Consider the following 20,506-nt stretch of genomic DNA (forward strand, 5'->3'; position numbering starts at 1 on the left):
GATGAGTCTGGCTAATGGTTTATCAATTTTGTTTATCTTCTCAAAGAACTAGCTTTTAGTTTTATTGATCTTTGCTATTGTTTTCTTTGTTTCTATTTCATTTATTTCTGCTCTGATCTTTATGATTTCTTTCCTTCTGCTAACTTTGGGGTTTTTTTTGTTCTTTCTCTAATTCCTTTAGGTGTAAGGTTATATTGTTTACTTGAGATTTTTCTTGTTTCTTGAGGTAGGCTTGTATAGCTATAAACTTGCCACTTAGAACTGCTTTTGCTGCATCTCATAGTTTTGGATCGTCGTGTTTTCATTGTCATTTGTCTCTAGGTATTTTTGATTTCCTCTTTGATTTCTTCAGTGATCTCTTGGTTATTTAGTAACGTATTGTTTAGCCTCCATGTGTTTGTGTTTTTTACGTTTTTTTCCCTGTAATTCATTTCTAATCTCACAGCGTTGTGGTCAGAAAAGATGCTTGATATGATTTCAATTTTCTTAAATTTACTGAGGCTTGATTTGTGACCCAAGATATGATGTATCCTGGAGAATGTTCCATGCGCACTTGAGAAGAAAGTGTAATCTGCTGTTTTTGGATGGAGTGTCCTATAAATGTCAATTAAATCTATCTGGTCTATTGTGTCATTTAAAGCTTCTGTTTCCTTATTTATTTTCATTTTGGATGGTCTGTCCATTGGTGTAAGTGAGGTGTTAAAGTCCCCCACTATTATTGTGTTACTGTCGATTTCCTCTTTTATAGCTGTTAGCAGTTGCCTTATGTGTTGAGGTGCTCCTATGTTGGGTGCATATACATTTATAATTGTTCTATCTTCTTCTTGGATTGATCCCTTGATCATTATGTAGTGTCCTTCCTTGTCTCTTGTAACATTCTTTATTTTAAATGTATTTTATCTGATATGAGTATAGCTACTCCAACTTTCTTTTGATTTCCATTTGCATGGAATATCTTTTTCCATCCCCTCACTTTCAGTCTGTATGTGTCCCTAGGTCTGAAGTGGGTCTCTTGTAGACAGCATATATATGGGTCTTGTTTTTGTATCCATTCAGCAAGCCTGTGTCTTTTGGTTGGAGCATTTAATCCATTCACGGTTAAGGTAATTATTGATATGTATGTTCCTATGACCATTTTCTTAATTGTTTTGGGTTTGTTTTTGTAGGTCCTTTTCTTCTCTTGTGTTTCCCACTTAGAGAAGTTCCTTTAACATTTGTTGTAGAGCTGGTTTGGTGATGCTGAATTCTCTTAGCTTTTGCTTGTCTGTAAAGCTTTTGATTTCTCCATCGAATCTGAATGAGATCCTTGCCGGGTAGAGTAATCTTGGTTGTTCATTTTTCCGTTTCATCACTTTAAGTATATCATGCCACTCCCTTCTGGCTTGTAGAGTCTCTGCTGAGAAATCAGCTGTTAACCTTGTGGGAATTCCCTTGTATGTTATTTGTCGTTTTTCCCTTGCTGTTTTCAATAATTTTTCTTTGTTTTTAATTTTTGCCAATTTGATTACTATGTGTCTCGGCCTGTTTTTCCTTGGATTTATCCTGTGTGGGACTCGCTGCACTTCCTGGATTTGGGTGGCTATTTCCTTTCCCATGTTAGGGAAGTTTTCGACTATAATCTCTTCAAATATTTTCTCGGGTCCTTTCTCTCTCTCTTCTCCTTCTGGGACCCCTATAATGCGGATGTTGTTGCGTTTAATGTTGTCCCAGAGGTCTCTTAGGCTGTCTTCATTTCTCTTCATTCTTTTTTCTTTATTCTGTTCCACAGCAGTGAATTCCACCATTCTGTCTTCCAGGTCACTTATCCGTTCTTCTGCCTCAGTTATTCTGCTATTGATTCTTTCTAGTGTAGTTTTCATTTCAGTTATTGTATTGTTCATCTCTGTTTGTTTGTTCTTTAATTCTTCTAGGTCTTTGTTAAACATTTCTTGCGTCTTCTCGATCTTTGCCTCCATTGTTTTTCCGAGGTCCTGGATCATCTTCACTATCATTATTCTGAATTCTTTTTCTGGAAGGTTGCCTATCTCCACTTCATTGAGTTGTTTTTCTGGGGTTTGGCTTGTTCCTTCATCTGGTATATAGCCATCTGCCTTTTCATCTTGTCTATCTTTCTGTGAATGTGGTTTTTGTTCCACAGGCTGCAGGATTGTAGTTTTTCTTGCTTCTGCTGTCTGCCCTCTGGTGGATGAGGCTATCTAAGAGGCTTGATGGGAGGGACTGGTGGTGGGTAGAGCTGACTGTTGCTCTGGTGGGCAGAGCTCAGTAAAACTTTAATCCACTTGACTGTTTTTGTGTGGGGCTGGGTTCCCTCCCTGTTGGTTGTTTGGCCTGAGGCAACCCAACACTGGAGCCTACCTGTGTTCTTTGGTGGGGCTAATGACAGACTCTGGAAGGGCTCATACCAAGGAGTACTTCCCTGAACTTCTACTGCCAGTGTCCTTGTCCCCATGGTGAAACAGAGCCACCCCCTGCCTCTGCAGGAGACCCTCCAACACTAGCAGGTAGGTCTGGTTCAATCTCACCTGGGGTCACTGCTCCTTCCCATGGGTCCTGATGTGCACACTACTTTGTGTGTGCCCTCCAAGAGTGGAGTCTGTGTTTCCCCCAGTCCTGTCGAAGTCCTGCAATCAATTCCCACTAGCCTTCAAAGTCTGATTCTCTAGGAATTCCTCCTCCCGTTGCTGGACCCCCAGGTTGGGAAGCCTGACGTGGGACTCAGAACCTTCACTCCTGTGGGTGGACTTCTGTGGTATAAGTGTTCGCCAGTCTGTGAGTCACCCACCCACCAGTTATTGGATTTGATTTTACTGTGATTGTGCCCCTCCTACCGTCTCATTGTGGCTTCTCCTTTGTCTTTGGATGTGGGGTATCCCTTTTGGCGAGTTCCAGTGTCCTCCTGTCGATGATTTCCAGCAACTAGTCTTGATTCCGGTGCTCTCGCAGGAGGGAGTGAGAGCACGTCCTTCTGCTCCACCATCTTGGTTCCTCCCCCTTCTTTCCATTTTTTGATTGTATTATTTCTTTTTTTGATATTGAGCTACATGGGCTGTTTGTATATCTTGGATATTAATCCCTTGTTGGTTGCTTTATTTGCAAATATTTTCTCCCATTCTGAGGGTCATCTTTTTGTTTTGTTTATGGCTTCCTTTGCTATGCAAATGCTTTTAAGTTTAATTGGATCCCATTTGTTTATTTTTGTTTTTATTTTCATTACTCTAGGAGGTGGATCTAAAAATATCTTGCTGCTATTTATGTCAAAGTGTGTTCTGCCTATGTTTTCCTCTAAGATTTTTATAGTGTCCAGCCTTACATTTAGATCTTTAATCCATCACTAATTATTAGAGAAATGCAAATAAAAACTACAATGAGGTATCACCTCACACTGGTCAGAATGGCCATCATCAAAAAATCTACAAACAATAAATGCTGGAGAGGGTGTGGAGAAAAGGGAACCCTCTTGGGTTCTGTTGGTAGGAATGTAAATTGGTACAACCACTATGGAGAACAGTATGGAGGTTCCTTAGAAAACTAAAAATAGAGCTACCATTTGACCCAGCAATCCCACTCCTGGGCATATACCCAGAGAAAACCATAATTCAAAAAGCACATGCACCCCAGTGTTCATTGCAGCACTATTTACAATAGCCAGGACATGAAGCAACCTAAATGTCCATCAAGAGAGGAATGGATAAAGAAGATGTGGTGTATATATGCAATGGGATATTACTCGGCCATAAAAAAGAACAAAATAATGCCATTTGCAACAACATTTGCAACATAGCGACTGTCATGCTGAGTGAAGTAAGTCAGATACAGAAAGACAAATATCATATGATATCGCTTATATGGGGAATCTAAAAAAAAAAATACAATGAACTTATTTACAAGACAGAAGTAGAACCATGGATGTAGAAAACAAACTTATGGTCACCAGGAGATAAGGCTGGGGGCAGGGGAGGGATAAATTGGGAGATTGGGATTGACATATACACCTAAATCTATATAAAATAGATAACTAATAAAAGCTTGCTGTATAGCACAGGGAACTCTACTCAATACTCTGTAATGACCTATATGGGAAAAGAATCTAAAAAATTAGATTCTAAAAGAAAAAGAGTGGATATATGTATATGTATAACTGGTTCACTCTGCTGTACACCAGAAACTAACACAACATTGTAAATCAACTATACTCCAATAAAAATTTTTTTAAAAAAAGGATTACTGTTAATTAAAGAAAACCAGACATCTCAAGTTATAAATTTAGTACTTTTCTATGTATGGGAAGATGCAAGAGTCTGGGCTCCTTGAAACCATTCCTTTGATATACACCTTAGCTATCTAAGGCCAGTATCCTGTTCTTCCCCATCCTGAGTTCCCTCAGGGTCCACCATTGAGGGCAGCGGTTGCTGATGGCTTGATGGCTGCAGCGTCCTTTGTTTGCTGATATGGCAGGCAACAATTTTTATTCACAACCTATAAACCAATTCTTACCAAAGCGTTAACTGGTTGTTTAGTAATCATTTAGAAGCTATTGATGGGGAAGGAAAGAGTTTGGGCAACCAACTAAGAAATCATGGAGTCAATTATGCCCTAAATATTTTATTTAAATATTAAAATTAGGGCTTCCCTGGTGGCGCAGTGGTTGGGAATCCGCCTGCCAATGCAGGGGACACGGGTTCGAGCCCTGGTCTGGGAGGATCCCACATGCCGTGGAGCAACTAAGCCCGTGAGCCACAACTACTGAGCTTGCGCGTCTGGAGCCTGTGCTCTGCAACAAGAGAGGCCGCGACAGTGATAGGCCCGCGCACCGCGATGAAGAGTGGCCCCCGCTCGCCGCAACTGGAGAAAGCCCTCACACAGAAACGAAGACCCAACACAGCCAAAAATAAATAAATAAATAAATTTATAAATATTAAAATTATTAGATCATTAAATATTATAATTATAATATTATGCACAAACATTAAGTATATCTTGTAAGGGGATAAGTGAAGGAAGCCATACTGGTTTGCACTTAAAGAGTGTGAATTGAAAGACCTTAGATGAAAGATTATCCTAGTTGAGAGAGGGAGGAATGAATTTTGAATGACTTAATGACCACGTTGATCAATAACTAAGAACTCTGAGTTCTCCCCTCATGTCAGAACCTCATTGAATCTGGAGCATGAAGTAGAAGAAAGAGTTCTGATTCTGAGGAAGAAATGCCAACAGGGACAATGGATGTCTTTCTCAGTGGTAGCTGTGAGGACAGATGGCCAGTGACCAGAGGACTCTCCCCTATCTTGCATAGTTAACACCTTCACCCTGGATGAAACTCTGAAACTGCAGCACAAAACCAAGGGGAAGCCAAGTGCCAAGAATGACTGTGCTCACATTTCTCACTGGCCAGGGTAAATGAGAGTGTAAATGAAGAACTTTCCACTTGCAGCATCAATCCCCTAGGAGATATTAAAATGAATGTTGTGTGTTTTGAGATTTTGTTCTAACTAACCAACATTAATAAGCAACTGTGATCTCTAACCAAAGCTAAAAAACCTGACCTAGCCACTACACCAGAGCCTCATTGGATGTAATCAAAGACCCTTTTTTGACCAATGAACAGTGGGACTTTTTGTAACCAACAAGATAAAAACAAACAAACAAACAAAAAAACTTGTGTAATGATTTGGCCCTATCCAACCTGAAAGTGTTAATATTTGATTCATATAGTCACTACTAAATTCTCCTTCCTAGCCATAAAAAAACAAAACAAAACAAAACCTCCTGATTTATTTCCCCCAGAGAACCACTTGGCAAATTACTCAGGCATGTGAGTTTCTTTGTATAGCAAGTAAATAAGCTCAGTGCTTGCCTGCTTTTTCAATCTTTGGACTTGGTTTTTCCTTTATAGAAAATAAAGAGATGCTATATTTTTGCACAGTGCAGTCTGGGGGCTGAAATTCATTCAACTTATTGCACAGCCCATCAGGCCATGAGGTGCCTGCTGCTACTTTGACCAAATGCTTGTATAAAACTCAAATTCCAAGATGCATGAAACCGCTACTGGTGAAAGGCAGTGCTTGCATTCCTAAAGCAAACTCTTCATTGTTGTTGTCTTTTCTTCCCCACCATCTCCCTAAATGCTGAGATTCCAGTACTCCCATTGGGGTAGCTTTATCCTTTACTCTGAGAAATCCCCCTACATGGACCTTTTAATTCTGCAAATGTGAGGCAAGGCTGTCTTCCAGAAAGGAGGTGTTTATAGAATAGCAGTTCCCGAAGCAGACAGATTTGGAATAACAATGTGAAAGTGGGAGGCCCACAAAGAAGTACTGAGTCTCCCAAGTGGACATGTGAGGCCCCAGATTAAGGAGAGGTCATGCTTTTTGCTTTCAAGAGTATTTCTCTGACAATTCAGAGTGGAGCCTATTTAAATGGTAGTTTCCCATTATATTTTCTAACTGGTTGTATCAGTCTGCTAGGGCAAAATACCACAGGCTGAGTGGCTTAAACAATGGAAATTAATGTTCTCACAGTTCTTGAGGCTAAAAGTCCAAGATCAAGGTGTTGACAGGTTTGATTTCTTCTGAGGCCTCTCCACCTGGGTTGCAGATGGCTGTCTTCTCCCTGTGTCCTCATACAGTCTCTGTGTTGTCTGTTTCCTAATCTCTTCTTCTTATAAGAATGCTGTAGTGGATTATTATTATTTATATTATTATTAGTAATATATTTTATTATAATAATAAAATATAATACTACTATATACTTATAAATTATTATTTATATAATTTATTATTATTATTATCACTATTGGCTTATTATGCTGTATTGGATTACACTACTCATATGACCTCTTTTTACCTTAATTGTCTCTTTAAATGCCCTGTCTCCAAATACAGACACATTCTGAGGTAAATAAAGATGTTAAAGAAAAAAAAAACAGTAATCTTTTGATGTTCCGACTACTTGTATATCCTGCCTCCTCTTTATGTCTTTGGATCAGTCCCTTGCAGCTATCTGAGAGGCTATGTTCCAGGCTTAAGTGCTCAGTTTTGTCCGCCAAATCATAACTCTCAACTTTTAGGTTGTGTATTCTTTTTTTTTTTAACATCTTTATTGGAGTATAATTGCTTTACAATGGTGTGTTAGTTTCCGCTGTATAACAAAGTGAATCAGCTATATGTATACATATATCCCCATATCTCCTCCCTCTTGAGTCTCCCTCCCACCCTCCCTATCCCACCCCTCTAGGTGGTCACAAAGCACCGAGCTGATCTCCCTGTGCTATGCAGCTGCTTCCCACTAGCTATCTATTTTACGTTTGGTAGTGTATATATGTCCATACCACTCTCTCACTTCGTCCCAGCTTACCCTTCCCCCTCTCCCGTGTCCTCAAGTCCATTCTCTACGTCTGTGTCTTTATTCCTGTCCTGCTCCTAGATTCTTCAGAACCTTTTTTTTTTTTTTAGATTCCATATATATGTGTTAGCATATGGTATTTGTTTTTCTCTTTCTGACTTACTTCACTCTGTATGACAGACTCAAGGTCCATCCACCTCACTACAAATATAGGTTGTGTATTCTTTTTTTCTGTCAACACTTCCACCAAACTATAGAATAGAATTCAGTCAAGTTTTTTGCCACTTTATAAAAAGAATCATCTTCCTTCCAGTGTCAGAGATCTCACCAAAAGCACTTTTAACGCCCATATTTCTACCAAGAGTCTCTTCAAAGCAACCCAGTCTTTTTTAAACATACACCTCAAAACTCTTCTTGCCTCTATCCATTACCCAGTCCCAAAGCCACCTCCACATTTTTAGGTACTGGAGGTTAGCACTTCAACATAAGGATACGGGAGGAACACAATTCCATCCATAGCACTGCTTACTGCTGAATTATAAGAACAATTTTTTTCTTATAATTGTTTAATTTGTGAGATTTAGTTTGGATTTGATTGTTTTACTAAACTCACTTATTACTTGTTTTCTTTAGTGCATTATAGCTGTTCTAGGTATATACCTATATCTGCATCATGTAGTAGTACTTTTCATCCTCTATTCAAGTAACAATAATATGCTCTAGGCACCATTCTAACTGCTTCACATCTATTAACTTAGCTAACCCTCACAGAAACTCTATAAAGATTTACAGAAGTGCCCCTTGTCTGAAAAAAAAAAACAAAAACAAAAAAACTTTTTTAGGCTAAGAAGTACTATTAATATCTTCACATGTTACAATGAGGAAACTGAGACACCAATAAGTTAAGTAGCTTGCCCAGTTCACAAGCTAAGTGTAGAACTGGGATACTTTTTTTTTTTTTAATATTTATTTATTTGGTTGCACTGGCTCTTAGTTGCAGCAGGCGGCTCCTTAGTTGCAGCACGCAGGCTCCTTAGTTGTGGCATGTGAACTCTTAGTTGTGACGTGCATGTGGGATCTAGTTCCCTGACCAGAGATCGAACCCAGGCCGCCTGTATTGAGAGTGCAGAGTCTTAACCACTGCACCACCAGGGAAGTCCCCAGAACTGGGATTCCAACGTAGTCATTCTGGTGAATACACAATACACTCTTTCTTACCTCTTATTTTCATTTCTTCTTTTTTATGTTGACTCCAATGTAGATCCTTATACAGTTGAAATGATAAAAATGGCAGTGAGTTTGTGAGGAATTATAAGAAGGATGGGAGAGATTTAGAGGATATTTTTCCTTACCACCTGTCAGTTAGGAAAGTATAATACCTTCCATATCTGGTTCAGGAATTTTATAGAAATATTGTCTCTGAATATTATACATCAATATATAAAAATAGGAGGTAATGTCATAAAACATATATCCATATTAATGCAAATAAGTATGTATTTTCACTGATATAGCTTATTTAACTTAGAAGGACAAAAGCTGAAAATGTTCTGAAGTTGGAGCATAAACTGGGGGCTGGAATAACAGACCTGTGAGAGCCCTCCATCATGACAGGATGCTTAGAATACAGAGGAAGTCAGTGGAGTCCCCACAGGACAGATGGAAAAGGTAGGACCCTTCACCGTGAATAGACAGACTAACCTATGGTACCAATAACACAGTCCTCTAGTTATCATTACTCCATAAGACAACTACCTTTCCCCCGCAAAGTGTTTAAGACACTTCCAGATGGAGCCACTCCTTGGACAACTTGTTCCTTTGAGCTCCACAGAAATTCCCCCTGCTTTCCTCTCACTTGTTAGTGGTGAATTGTGCAGGAGTGATCCTACGAAAGTGAGGACAACTGCTCCTGCCAGGAACCAAGAAGAGAGCCCCAAACTCCTTGTCCTCTTCCTTTTCACGTTTGCTGAGCAGAGTATGAAAGGGGAAGAGCAATGAAGATGCTTATAGTATACGAGCACCATGCCTTAGGAAGCTCTGGCCACAGGCACAGACTCTGGCACCACACTGTCTGGATTCAAATCCTGGCTCCCCACTCCAGGTTGTGTGGGTTTGGACAAGTTACTTTTGTGTCAGTTTTGTCATCTATAAAATGGGAATGATAATGGTATATCCATCTCGAAGGTTTTGTTGTTGTTTGTCATTTGGTGGGGAGGGGTGTAAGTTGACGTGTGTTGATATAGTGTGGCATTTCCAGCAGTCATCAGCCTTGGCCCCAACCCCAACATTAGGATGCTGGTGTGGTTCTCATTTAAACAACTTCTTCCTGGAGTCTTCCTTTGTGGGGGGCGGGCGGGCACTTGAAAGAACATTAGCTCTTTCAATCCACTTGAGGATCACTAAATGCTTCTCTAGCTACATAGCCCCAAAGATGAGAGAACCTCAATGATATTATGCTGGGTGACCTCTGTGCTGATTAGAGTGCCCCAAAATCTGAATCAACCTAAAATATGTCTACCTAGAGTGACAGAGTTGTAAACTGTCTGGACCATAATTAACTGTAAACAATTAGTCAAACAAGGTTACATTCCTCAGGGAATTAGATGACCCTTGGACAAGCTTATCTGATAAGATTTCTCTGCCCCTAGTATAATTTGAAGTGACCTGGACAATCTTGTTGGTTGCCAAGGTAGGGAAACTGAGAGCCATGTGGTAACCCTCAGTTCTGGAGAGGACCTGCTCCTTAAATTCTTCAAAAGTACCCCCAGAGCAGTGGGGAGAGCCTTCCCATGAATTTGTAATTGGGCACAAACATGTGGCCTTGGTCAGAATCTTGCGAGTTTGCATCCAAAACCGCTCTAAAAATTCAAGTGCCTTGAATGGTTGCTCTTCTTTAGGGGGAAAAGAGAAGCAAAACTGGCCAACTTCCCTAAGTAAATTGTGAAGCTGGCAAACCTAGCCTCCTGCAGATACATCCCCTCTGTCCTTTCCCAACTTCATCTTCAGAGGGCCACAGGTTCTTGAGCAGCTCCAATGACTCAATCAGGGAGGAAATTTCAATTTGCATAAAGTTTTTAGGGACTTAAAGCTGGACCCAGGAGAATTTTCAGGCTTTTGTGACAGGAACAAAAAGATAAGCTACTGATGGAATTATTTCCAATCCTATGCTAGGCCCCAGGGACATTTTTGAGTGGGTTTTCTTTAGTCATCAAGTCATACCACCTTGTGTCCTGAATTGGATAGAAAAGGTTTGCAACCAAGGATATCTACTTGTTCAAGAGATTTTTGGGACACCCATCTGGTTTTCTGTATTTCAAATAACAGAACTCTTCCAAGCTTGTTTGTTCCTGGAGAAAACATGAATGTCATAGAAGAAAACAGAATGCATTTGTTTCTTATCAAAAAGATTTATCTGATGTATTAAGAGACTTAGGATCAACTAAGGTAAATTAATCCTCAAAGCTCTCCCCTTTCCTACCCTAACATTTATTTCCTTCTTCCAGAAGATACATCCCTCCCCTTATCAGAGTCAAGATTCTCAGAATTGTGTCTGAGAATGTTTAAGAGAAGCCATTCAGTTCCTGACTCATCTGGCTTGGAGATGAGGCCTCTAAGAAAGTAATTAAGGATAAAGGAGTTTGTAATGGTAGAACGCTGATCCAATAGGACTAGTGGCCTTATAGAAAGGGACACCAGAGGGCACACTCTGCATGTGCATGCACCAAGGAGAGACCATGTGAGGACATAGTGAGAAGGTGGCTGCCTGTAAGCCAGGAAAAGAGCCCTCACTGGAAACCAACCCTGCCAGATGGACCTTGATCTGAAACTTCCAGCCTCTAGAACTGTGGGGAAATTTCTGTTTCCAGTTCTGGCTCCAACCAACATTCTCACATCAATTCCAATGTGTGGGGTTTTTTTCCCCACACCAAGCTATTCTTCTACACCAGCTGAGTGTCCTACAATTCAACTAATTTCTGACACTATCTACCTGGAAATAGAGTCATATCCCACAGTTTAAGGGCTCAGCCCTTACAAGACTGTTCTCCCCCCTTCAGATGCCAATCGCGAATCCAGGTTATCTCCCATGCTTTTGGCCAACTGGCTATAGATCGTAGGACCCCCTCTTTGGGATTGATTAGTTTGCTAGAGCAGTTCACAGAACTCAGAGAAACACTTTACTTACTGGATTATCAGTTTATTATAAAAGGATATAACTCAGGAACCACCAGGTAGGACACATGTACTGGGCAAAGTATGGAGAAAGAGCAAGGAGATTCCATGCCCCCTCCAGGTGCACCACTCTCCCTGAATCTCCTCATGTTCACCAACCTGGAAGCTCTCTGAACCCTGTATGTTGGGTGTTTATGAAGGCTTCATTACGTACACTTGATTGATTAAATCATCAGCTGTTGGCAATTGATTCAACCTCCAGCCCCTCTCCCCTTCCTGGAGAGAAGTTGAAAATTCCAGTCCTCTAATCAGTGGTTGGCTTTCCTGGCAACCAGCCCTCATCCTTAGGTGTTTCCCAAAAGCCACCTCATTAACATAACAAAAGACACCTATTATTGCTCTCATCACAGAAAATTCCAAGTGTTTTAGGAGCTCTGTGCCAGAAATGGGACAGAGACCAAATATATATTTCATATTATAAATCACACTATCACACTTATTCAAGTCACTCAGCCTGTGGTATTCTGTTATGGTAGCCCAAGCAGTACTGAGAAGTAGGTACAATTAGTTCCTCCATTTCACAGACATGGTAATTAAGCACAAGTATGGCATAATTGTTAAGTGGCAGGGCTGAGATTTGAAAACCAGACAGTCCAGTTCTTACTGGTGTAATCCCAATCTCTGCAGTATACCACTATTTGTGCTTCAATTAAAAAATGCCACCCAAATGAGCCAAGAAATTCCCACCAATCTACACACAGAAAGCTAAGGTTATATGAAGGTAGCTCATAACATCCACCACACACAATGCAACACTGTCTATAAATATGACACAGGGTGAACCAGCTAGCAGTGAGCCACATCACATTAATGTCCCAATACAGCACACATCCTTGGCAAACAACGCAGTTGTTCTCTTGTCATCCAACAGTCATCCTGGGAAGTTCTCTTGTCAACCACAGCCATCCTGACCCTTTCTCCTTTTACCTTCTCTGTAAGATGCCTCTGTGAAGTCTCCCTGAGGCACCAGTGTCATTTGTTCAATCTTCCCATAACCTAAGCCAATTCTGTTCTTTTTGGTCCTTCCTGCACAAAGAGACTGATGACAGCTCATAATGCCATTTACCTTCAAGGAAGTGAGGAAACCTGGGTTCTCAGCCCAGGTTAATTTTGCCCCCAACTGGACATTTGGTAATGTCTGGAGACAATTTTGAAAACAACTGGGGGAGGGGGTACTACTGGCATGCAGATTGTAGAGCCCAGGAATGTTGCTAAAATCCTACAATGCACAGCTAGGCCCCCAAAAGAACTACTCAGCCCAAAATGTCAATAGTGCCAGGGTTGAGAAAATGCTGAAAAGGGAATCATGTGTTAAGTAAACAGTAGCATTTCAGGCATGGGGTAGGGATGAGAGGAGGGTCATTTACACTCTACATCTTTCTACCTCTCCTCAAATGTTGCTTTGCACATGACCATAGTCACATACCTGTACTTGGCTCTGTACTTGGCTAAGTGATAAGACAGAAATGCTATGTTGATATCTTTTTTTCTTCTGAGTAACTAGGTTTTTTGGAGAGGACCCATCTAAGTTTTTATACAATCTAAATTCCTGACATAGGTTGAGTTTTTCTTGTACATTCATAAAGGAAGTATGTTTAGAATTTCTAAAAATATCATGAGCCATATAAATACTACTTTTAATGTCATGATGTAAAAATATTAACTTTGTATGGTACAAATTTTATTTGGTACAAAATTAAGTATGCAGAGTTCTAGTAATTACCCAGGTGTTATTATTATTTTTGAAACCATTGCAGACCTAAGAGAACATATGATTTTAATTTTATGCGGTTCAGATAAAGCTTTCACAAGTACTTCCTTCAGACTACTCTCCCTAGAAATGACTCCCATGTGCCCTATAACAGACCTGTATTTAACCGTCTCATTCTTTCCCAGAACTTAAACAATTGATTTCAGGCAGATAAACCTCAAATCTACATCTCAAGCTTCAAATGTTCCCCTAACCTTTGATAGCTCATTTATAACTGTCCACCAGACATTCACACCTGAGCATCTTGCCAAGCATCTCAAACTCAATTATGTTTAAAACCCAATTCTTCATCATCCTTCCCTCAGCCAGCTCCTCTTCCTAATTTAGTGCTTTTTTCCAGTCACCAATGATCAGAACTCCTATAGGTGCCTTTAAATTCTACCCTTTTCCCCCTTACCTCCTTATCATATCCATCACCAGGTCCTAAAGTTTCAACCACCACAGTGCTTCTGCCATTGCTTTTCTCCTTCCAATTCCCACTCCCACCACTCTAGTTCAGGCCCTGTTTTTAACTCACCTGGACTGTGGTAGGAGAGTCCTCATTGATGTCTCTACTCCAGCATCTTCCTGCAGGCAGGTGCCTCTTCCAGGTCTTATCATGCCATCCCCTACCCCAAAGCCTTCAGTGATGCCTATTGCTAAATGCTTCACCATGCTTCCCAGGGATGTGTATAATAAGATATTAAAATGTCCTTTGAAAATTAAAGAATATTACTTAAATGTAATTTACTGACATAATTTGTTTTTTAAATTGTTTTATTTTTGATAAAAATCCAGATAATCCTTTAGAGAAACAAACCTCAGAGAACTGATGCCTTAAGAGACTTTGGACAGCCTGCTGGCACTCTGGAAGACCTGGGCACTGAGGATGGAGAATCAGCCTGCAGCCATGAGTTGGGGAAAAAAGTTCAGAAAAGGAGAAGAGGAAGGACAACAGCACAACCTGTAATCATGACAATGGTGAAGATGGTTACAAGTGAAATCTTGGCATTGGCTTTTCTGATATTAATTGTAGTTTTTTTGAAAACCATTCTTGTAGAAGAGTCTTATTAGAAAGTAATTTCGTAACATGAGTTCCTGTTAGTACTGCATTCACAGACTTCAGCATGTTATCTGAATAGCTTGGGGTCTGCTAAAGTTTAGGTGTTGCTATTCCAGACCAGATAGTCTACATGAGCCCTTAAACTAGGAATTCAGAATGAAGAAATTATTTGAGAATAGTAGAATTATATAGTTAATAAATTGTGTGTAGCTTTAACTAAACAATTAGAGTTGATATTTCAGCCTTTTACAATGAGCATGTACAGTCATCCCTCATTAGGTTGTTGGAATAATGATTACATAAACCTGTATGTTAGTTATTCTCCATTTGCTGAACACTTCCTATCCAGCTGTAGAGCTGGAAGCATCAAATAGAAGAAGATGAGATAACCCAGCAATTAGGTGCCACAGGAAATAGGCACCACCCCTAGGGCTGGGAGAAGCTAAAGAGGCAAAGAGAGGCTACTGCCTCAGAACAGGAACTTGGAGGAGATTCCTCCAGAACAAGAAGTTAAAAAGACAGAGGTAGAAGGAAGAGAAAAAGAGCAAGAAAGAATTATAGTTTCTCCCCATCTCCCATCTACTAATCACCTACCAGTATCGCCTCTTGGTGAAACTAAATAGAAAACCACTGGTAAAGAATCTGAGAACTACATTTTGTAGATTCCCACAACAGATTACAAAAAAGTATCAAAGGATAATTGGGGGACTGAAAGAGAACAGGTAAATATCCAGCACCCCTCACCAAAGGGCCCCAAGAAAGTAGTCACCCTGTCTCTGTGATGTCTCCAATTTCTCCATCTCCATAGTTTCTTCCTTTCACAGATACAAGGCAATGACCAAGGAGGTGTCTTTCCTCACTTACAGCAAATATCACTGTCCCAGAAGAAATCCTTTTAACATTAATAATCCTTTAACCTCCTCCTGCCCACAACATTTGGATTATCTGTATATCCTATGTGTAATCAAAAATCATTTTATAAATCATAGAGGGTGTGAGGACTGGGGCACTTTTGTAATAGCATAAAGCATTTAAGCATTTGTTTTTATTTTTCATGTTAATCAAATATATAAGCATGCAAAGGAGATTTACAATAATAAGGTCTGTAGGGGAATTGGGGAAAAAATTCTGACCCTGATTCCTTCCATACTACCGGACCCATTCTTCTATAGTTTTTATCCCAGTTTACAGCATCACCATTGAGCAAGAAAGAAACATGGGAATCATATTTACCTTTACTTTCATATCTTTTCAGGCATCGAATGCTGTGGATTTTTCTTCCTGAATATTTTTCAAACATGTTTCATCACCATATCTACTACACATTAGACATTCATTCTTTCTTGCCTAGACAAATACAACAGTTTTCTCAAGTGGTAAGCAAACAGGAACCCATGTTCAATTGCGAAAACAGACACAGAATGAATTCCTTTAGAGTGAGGACTGCCTTATATACTTATGTGTACTGAACCCATAGGACAGTGTGTGGCACCCTAGGAGTTCAATAAAGAATTTTGTGAATGAATGGATCTGTCCTTTCCATTGGTGTGAATAAAATTTAATTAAGGTATTTTTATTACTAGAATAACTGTGTATTTTGCCAGCAAATGCCCTATGTGATAGTTTTCTGCCAATCTAATATCCATTTTTTCTTTGTTCTTCCTAACAGATATTTGACTTTGTTTTCCTACCTTCCTCACTCCCACTTCCAGAAGGGAGCCTGATTCTTTTGATTCAACCAGTTGAAGTAGGCATCTCACCCAGCCACTCTTATTGGTCTAAGGGTGGGCCCCTGCCTAAGATGAACCAGGCTCTCCCCCAGGCTTGGACCACTTCTCTCTTGCTTCTATTGAATGGGAATAAGAAAGCATGTTGACCCATTTACTTCTGGGCATCATTTTATAACCATGAGGATGCACAACATTAGAAGAAAGTTAATGCTTTGCACAGAAGATTGGAGAGACAGAACAATTGATATTTTTCTTTGAACTAGTGACTCCATCGACCGTGGAGACTTTGCTATGTCTAGCCTTCCTGTTTTGTGAGATAGTAAATTTTCTCATTAAATAAATTGGAGCTTTCTCTTACTTACAGCCAAGAGAATCCTAAGTGGTTTGTTTAATTGTCATCTTCTAATATTTTCTAATAATTGTCATCTTCCTAATATTAATTGTCATCTTCTAATAATGTAGATTTATACTTCTAAAGGTCATTTTTACTACTTCTAACCTGAAAGATCCCTGCTGATTAAAAAGTTTTGTCATAGTCAGTGTTTGGAATACCAGTCTGTACTGTATAGGGAAGGGGAAAGTGAGGTGGGAGAGTGAAGGATTTTGTCAAAAGAGTGGGGGAGTGTGGGAGAGAATGACCAATAAATATTTCTCATACATAAGGAAACAGAAACTCAAACAGATGTGAATACTCTAGTTAACATGACCTATTGGGAAAGTTCCTTGGGTTGTTTTCAACCCATAATCTTACCTGGGTCACTAGAAACTATAATGTTTTCAAACAGTTGGCCTGAGGTCAGGACAAATTCTGCAATCATACAGTTGAGTGAAGTTAATGTAATGATGGGAAATCAATATTTATCTCATTAAATTAGCACCATCTTATGAGCTAGTAGGGTAACTTGGCAATAACTAGAATTTCACCATCAAGATAAGATTTACTCTCTGAGCCAGACTGACCTCTGATCATGGAAGAGTATTTTATGGCATGAAACAAATTAGAATATCTTGCCTCTTTTTCACCTAATCTCTACATTCCAGTATTATTTCAACCTAGATTTTTTTCCTGCCTGTGACATCTTCTTCCAACACAGAAAAATATTCTTATTGATATGATTCACCCTGAGAGATTCAGTTTGATCATTTAAGACCTTTCTCTTCCTTGTTTTGAATAAAGACTAGAAAAGCTGACAAGGCTCTCCAGAGATTTTTAATATAGTAATATTTCTTATATGCATTATACCACCTAAATCATTCGATAATCAAAATTTCATCTCTCAATACTCCATGACATTTTTCCTTTCAGAAAGCAATTATTCTAGAATTAAAAAAGGAAAAGATAAGTGAAAGAAATAGAAGAATACATTCGAAATAAGTCAGTATTGTTTTAATTCCAGAACACCCTCAGAAACTTCTAATAGCAAGATGAAAGCTAGGATAACAAGCTGTGATTCAAATAAAAGACAATGATATCCCTACTCAAAGCACTTCAGTAGGCAATCAGAATACACCATCCTTAGGAACCAATCCATACACCACATTAACAAAATGAAGGATAAAAAGCATATGATCATCTCAAATGCAAAAAAAAGAAAAAAGACTTTGTCAAAGTCAATATCCATTTATGATTAAAAAAAAAAACTCTCAACAAAATCGGATATAGAAGTAATGTACCTCAACATAATAAAAGACATGTATGACAAAGCCACAGCTAATACCATGCTCAACAGTGAAAAGCTGAAAGTTTTTCCTCTTAAGATCAGGACCAAGAGAGGGATGCCCACTCTTGCCACTTTTATTCCACATGGTGGTAGAAGTCCTAGCCACAGCAATTGGGCAAGGAAAAGAAATAAAAGGCATCCCAATCAGGAAGGAAGAAGTAAAACTCTCACTGTTTGCAGATAACATGATACTATCGGGAAAATCGTAAATGCTCTACCAAAAATACTGCTAGAAATAATAAATCCAATAAAGTCATGGGATACAAAATCAATATACAGAAATCCCTGGAATTTCTATACACTAATAATAAACTATCAGAAAGAGAAATTAGGAAAATGATCCATTTACAACTGTATCAAAAAGAATAAAATACCTAGAAATAAATTTAACTAAGAAAGTGAAAAACCTGTACACTGAAAACTATGACACTGATGAAAAAAATGAAGAAGACATAAATAAATGGAAAATTATTTTGTGCTCATGGATTGGAAAAATTAGTATTGTTAAAATGTCTATTTTAAATGTTTAAATGTCATTTAGGTAGCCCCAAAGAAATCTACAGATTCAATGCAATCCCTATCAAAATTCTGATGGCATATTTCATGGAAATAGAACAAAAAATTCTAAAATTTGTATGTAACTACAAAAGACCAGAATGGGCAAAACATTCTTGAGAAAGAAAAACAAAGCTAGAGGTATCGTGCTTCCTAATTTCCAACTATATTTGAAATCTACACTAATCAAAACATATGGTACTGGCAGAATAACAGACACACAGATAAATGGAATAGAATTGGGAGCCTAGAAACAAACCCACACATATATGAACAATCAATTTATGACAAAGGAGCAAAGAACATACAATGGAGAAAAGACAGTCTCTTCAATAAATGGTGTTGGGGACACTGGACAGCCACATGCAAAAGAATAAAACTAGGCCACTATCTTACACCAAACACAAAAATTTACTCAAAATGGATGAAAGACTTGAAATGTAAGATCTGAAACCACAAAATCCCTAGGAGAAAACATAGGCACTACACTCTTTGACATTGGTCTTAGTTATGTTTTTGTGGATCTAACTCCAAAGGCAAGGGAAACAAAAACAAACAAAAAGGATTATATCAAACTAAAAAAGCATCTACACAGCAAAGGAAACCATCATCAAAATGAAAAGACAACCTACTGAATGGAAGAAGATATTTGTAAGTCATATATCCAATAAGGGGTTAATATCCAAAATATATAAAGAGTTCATACAACTCGATATTTAAAAAAATTAAACCTGATTTTAAAATGGGGGCATTTTTCCAAAGAAGACATACAAGTATCCAACCAGTACATGAAAAGATGTTCAATGTCTCTAATCATGAGGGAAATGCAAATCAAAACCACAGTGAGATATCACCTGACACCTGTCAGAAGGTTATGATTGAAAAGACAAGAAATAACTAATGTTGGCAAGGATGTGGAGAAAAGGGAACACTGTTGTTAGGAATGTAACTAGGTGCAGCGACTATGGAAAACAGTATGGAGATTCCTCAAAATGTTAAAAATAGAAGTACCATATGACCCAGCTATTCCACTTCTGAGTATTTAACTAAAGAACACAAAAACACTGATTCAAAAAGATATATACACTTCTATGTTCATTACAGCATTATTTACAGTAGCCAAGATACAGAAAAACACCTTAGTGTTCATTGATATATGAATGGATAAAGAAGGAGTGGAATACAGTGGAATACCACTTATAGAAAAGAATAATATTCTGCATTTGCATCAACATGGATGGAACTTCAAGGGTATTAGATTAAGTGAAATAAGTCAGATGGAGAAAAATAAATACATATGATTTCACTAATATGTAAAATCTAAAACAAAACAAAACAAACCAACAAACAAAATAAAACAATAGTTGTTACCAGAGGACAAGGGGGTTGATGTTGGGCAAAATGGTTGAAGGGGGTCAACTGTATGGTGATGGATGGCAACTGGATTGTGGTGGTGATCACTTTGTAGTGTATACAAATGTCAAATTATAAGGCTGAACACCTCAAACTACATAATAAAAACTTAACTAAATAATTTTTTAAAAATAAACTACCCTGACACTTTCCAACTACCCTGACACTTAACAGTTTCCCAATGTATTTTGTATCATTTGCCCCTAAGATTAGTGGGTATATTGAAATGACTTTTAGGCAACCATTTTCCTAATTTAACAATTCAATTATTGAAATTCAATTTTTTTTTTAATACCATACTGTTTTCACTAGGAATTCATCCTTGAGATGATACTGAAGTCTAGGAAAGTTGGACAAGCTCCAGACCTCCCAGTTAAATCCTGGTTTCTCCTTTCCCAGTCTATTCTTGTTCCACTACATCATTTTAGGGTCAGATCATAGAAGACTTTGATGTACATGACAAAGAGTTTATCCTCAGTCTTTAGTTGGAAGGCAGGGGTGGGGATTAAATTTTTTTTGAGGAAGGACACACTATCATTCAATTTTTATGTTAATGTGATTATATATTATATCTACTAAAATTGTGTGGTATTAAAATAATAATTATAGAATACTGAAGCTTGAAAAAACATTGAGATCTTCTAACTCAACTTCCTTGTTCCAACCACGTACAAATGGAGGCTCAGTGAGGGGATGTGTCTTC

General features: G+C 38.6%; 1 pseudogene; it reads left to right on the forward strand.

The window, feature by feature from the left end:
• LOC132356629 (centrosomal protein of 78 kDa-like) overlaps positions 1-16,477 on the forward strand; it is a 27,196-nt pseudogene extending 10,719 nt beyond the window's left edge.
• The last annotated feature ends 4,029 nt before the right edge of the window (positions 16,478-20,506 follow it).

This window comes from Balaenoptera ricei, chromosome 21 (assembly GCF_028023285.1).
Source record: "Balaenoptera ricei isolate mBalRic1 chromosome 21, mBalRic1.hap2, whole genome shotgun sequence".
Lineage (NCBI taxonomy): Eukaryota > Metazoa > Chordata > Mammalia > Artiodactyla > Balaenopteridae > Balaenoptera > Balaenoptera ricei.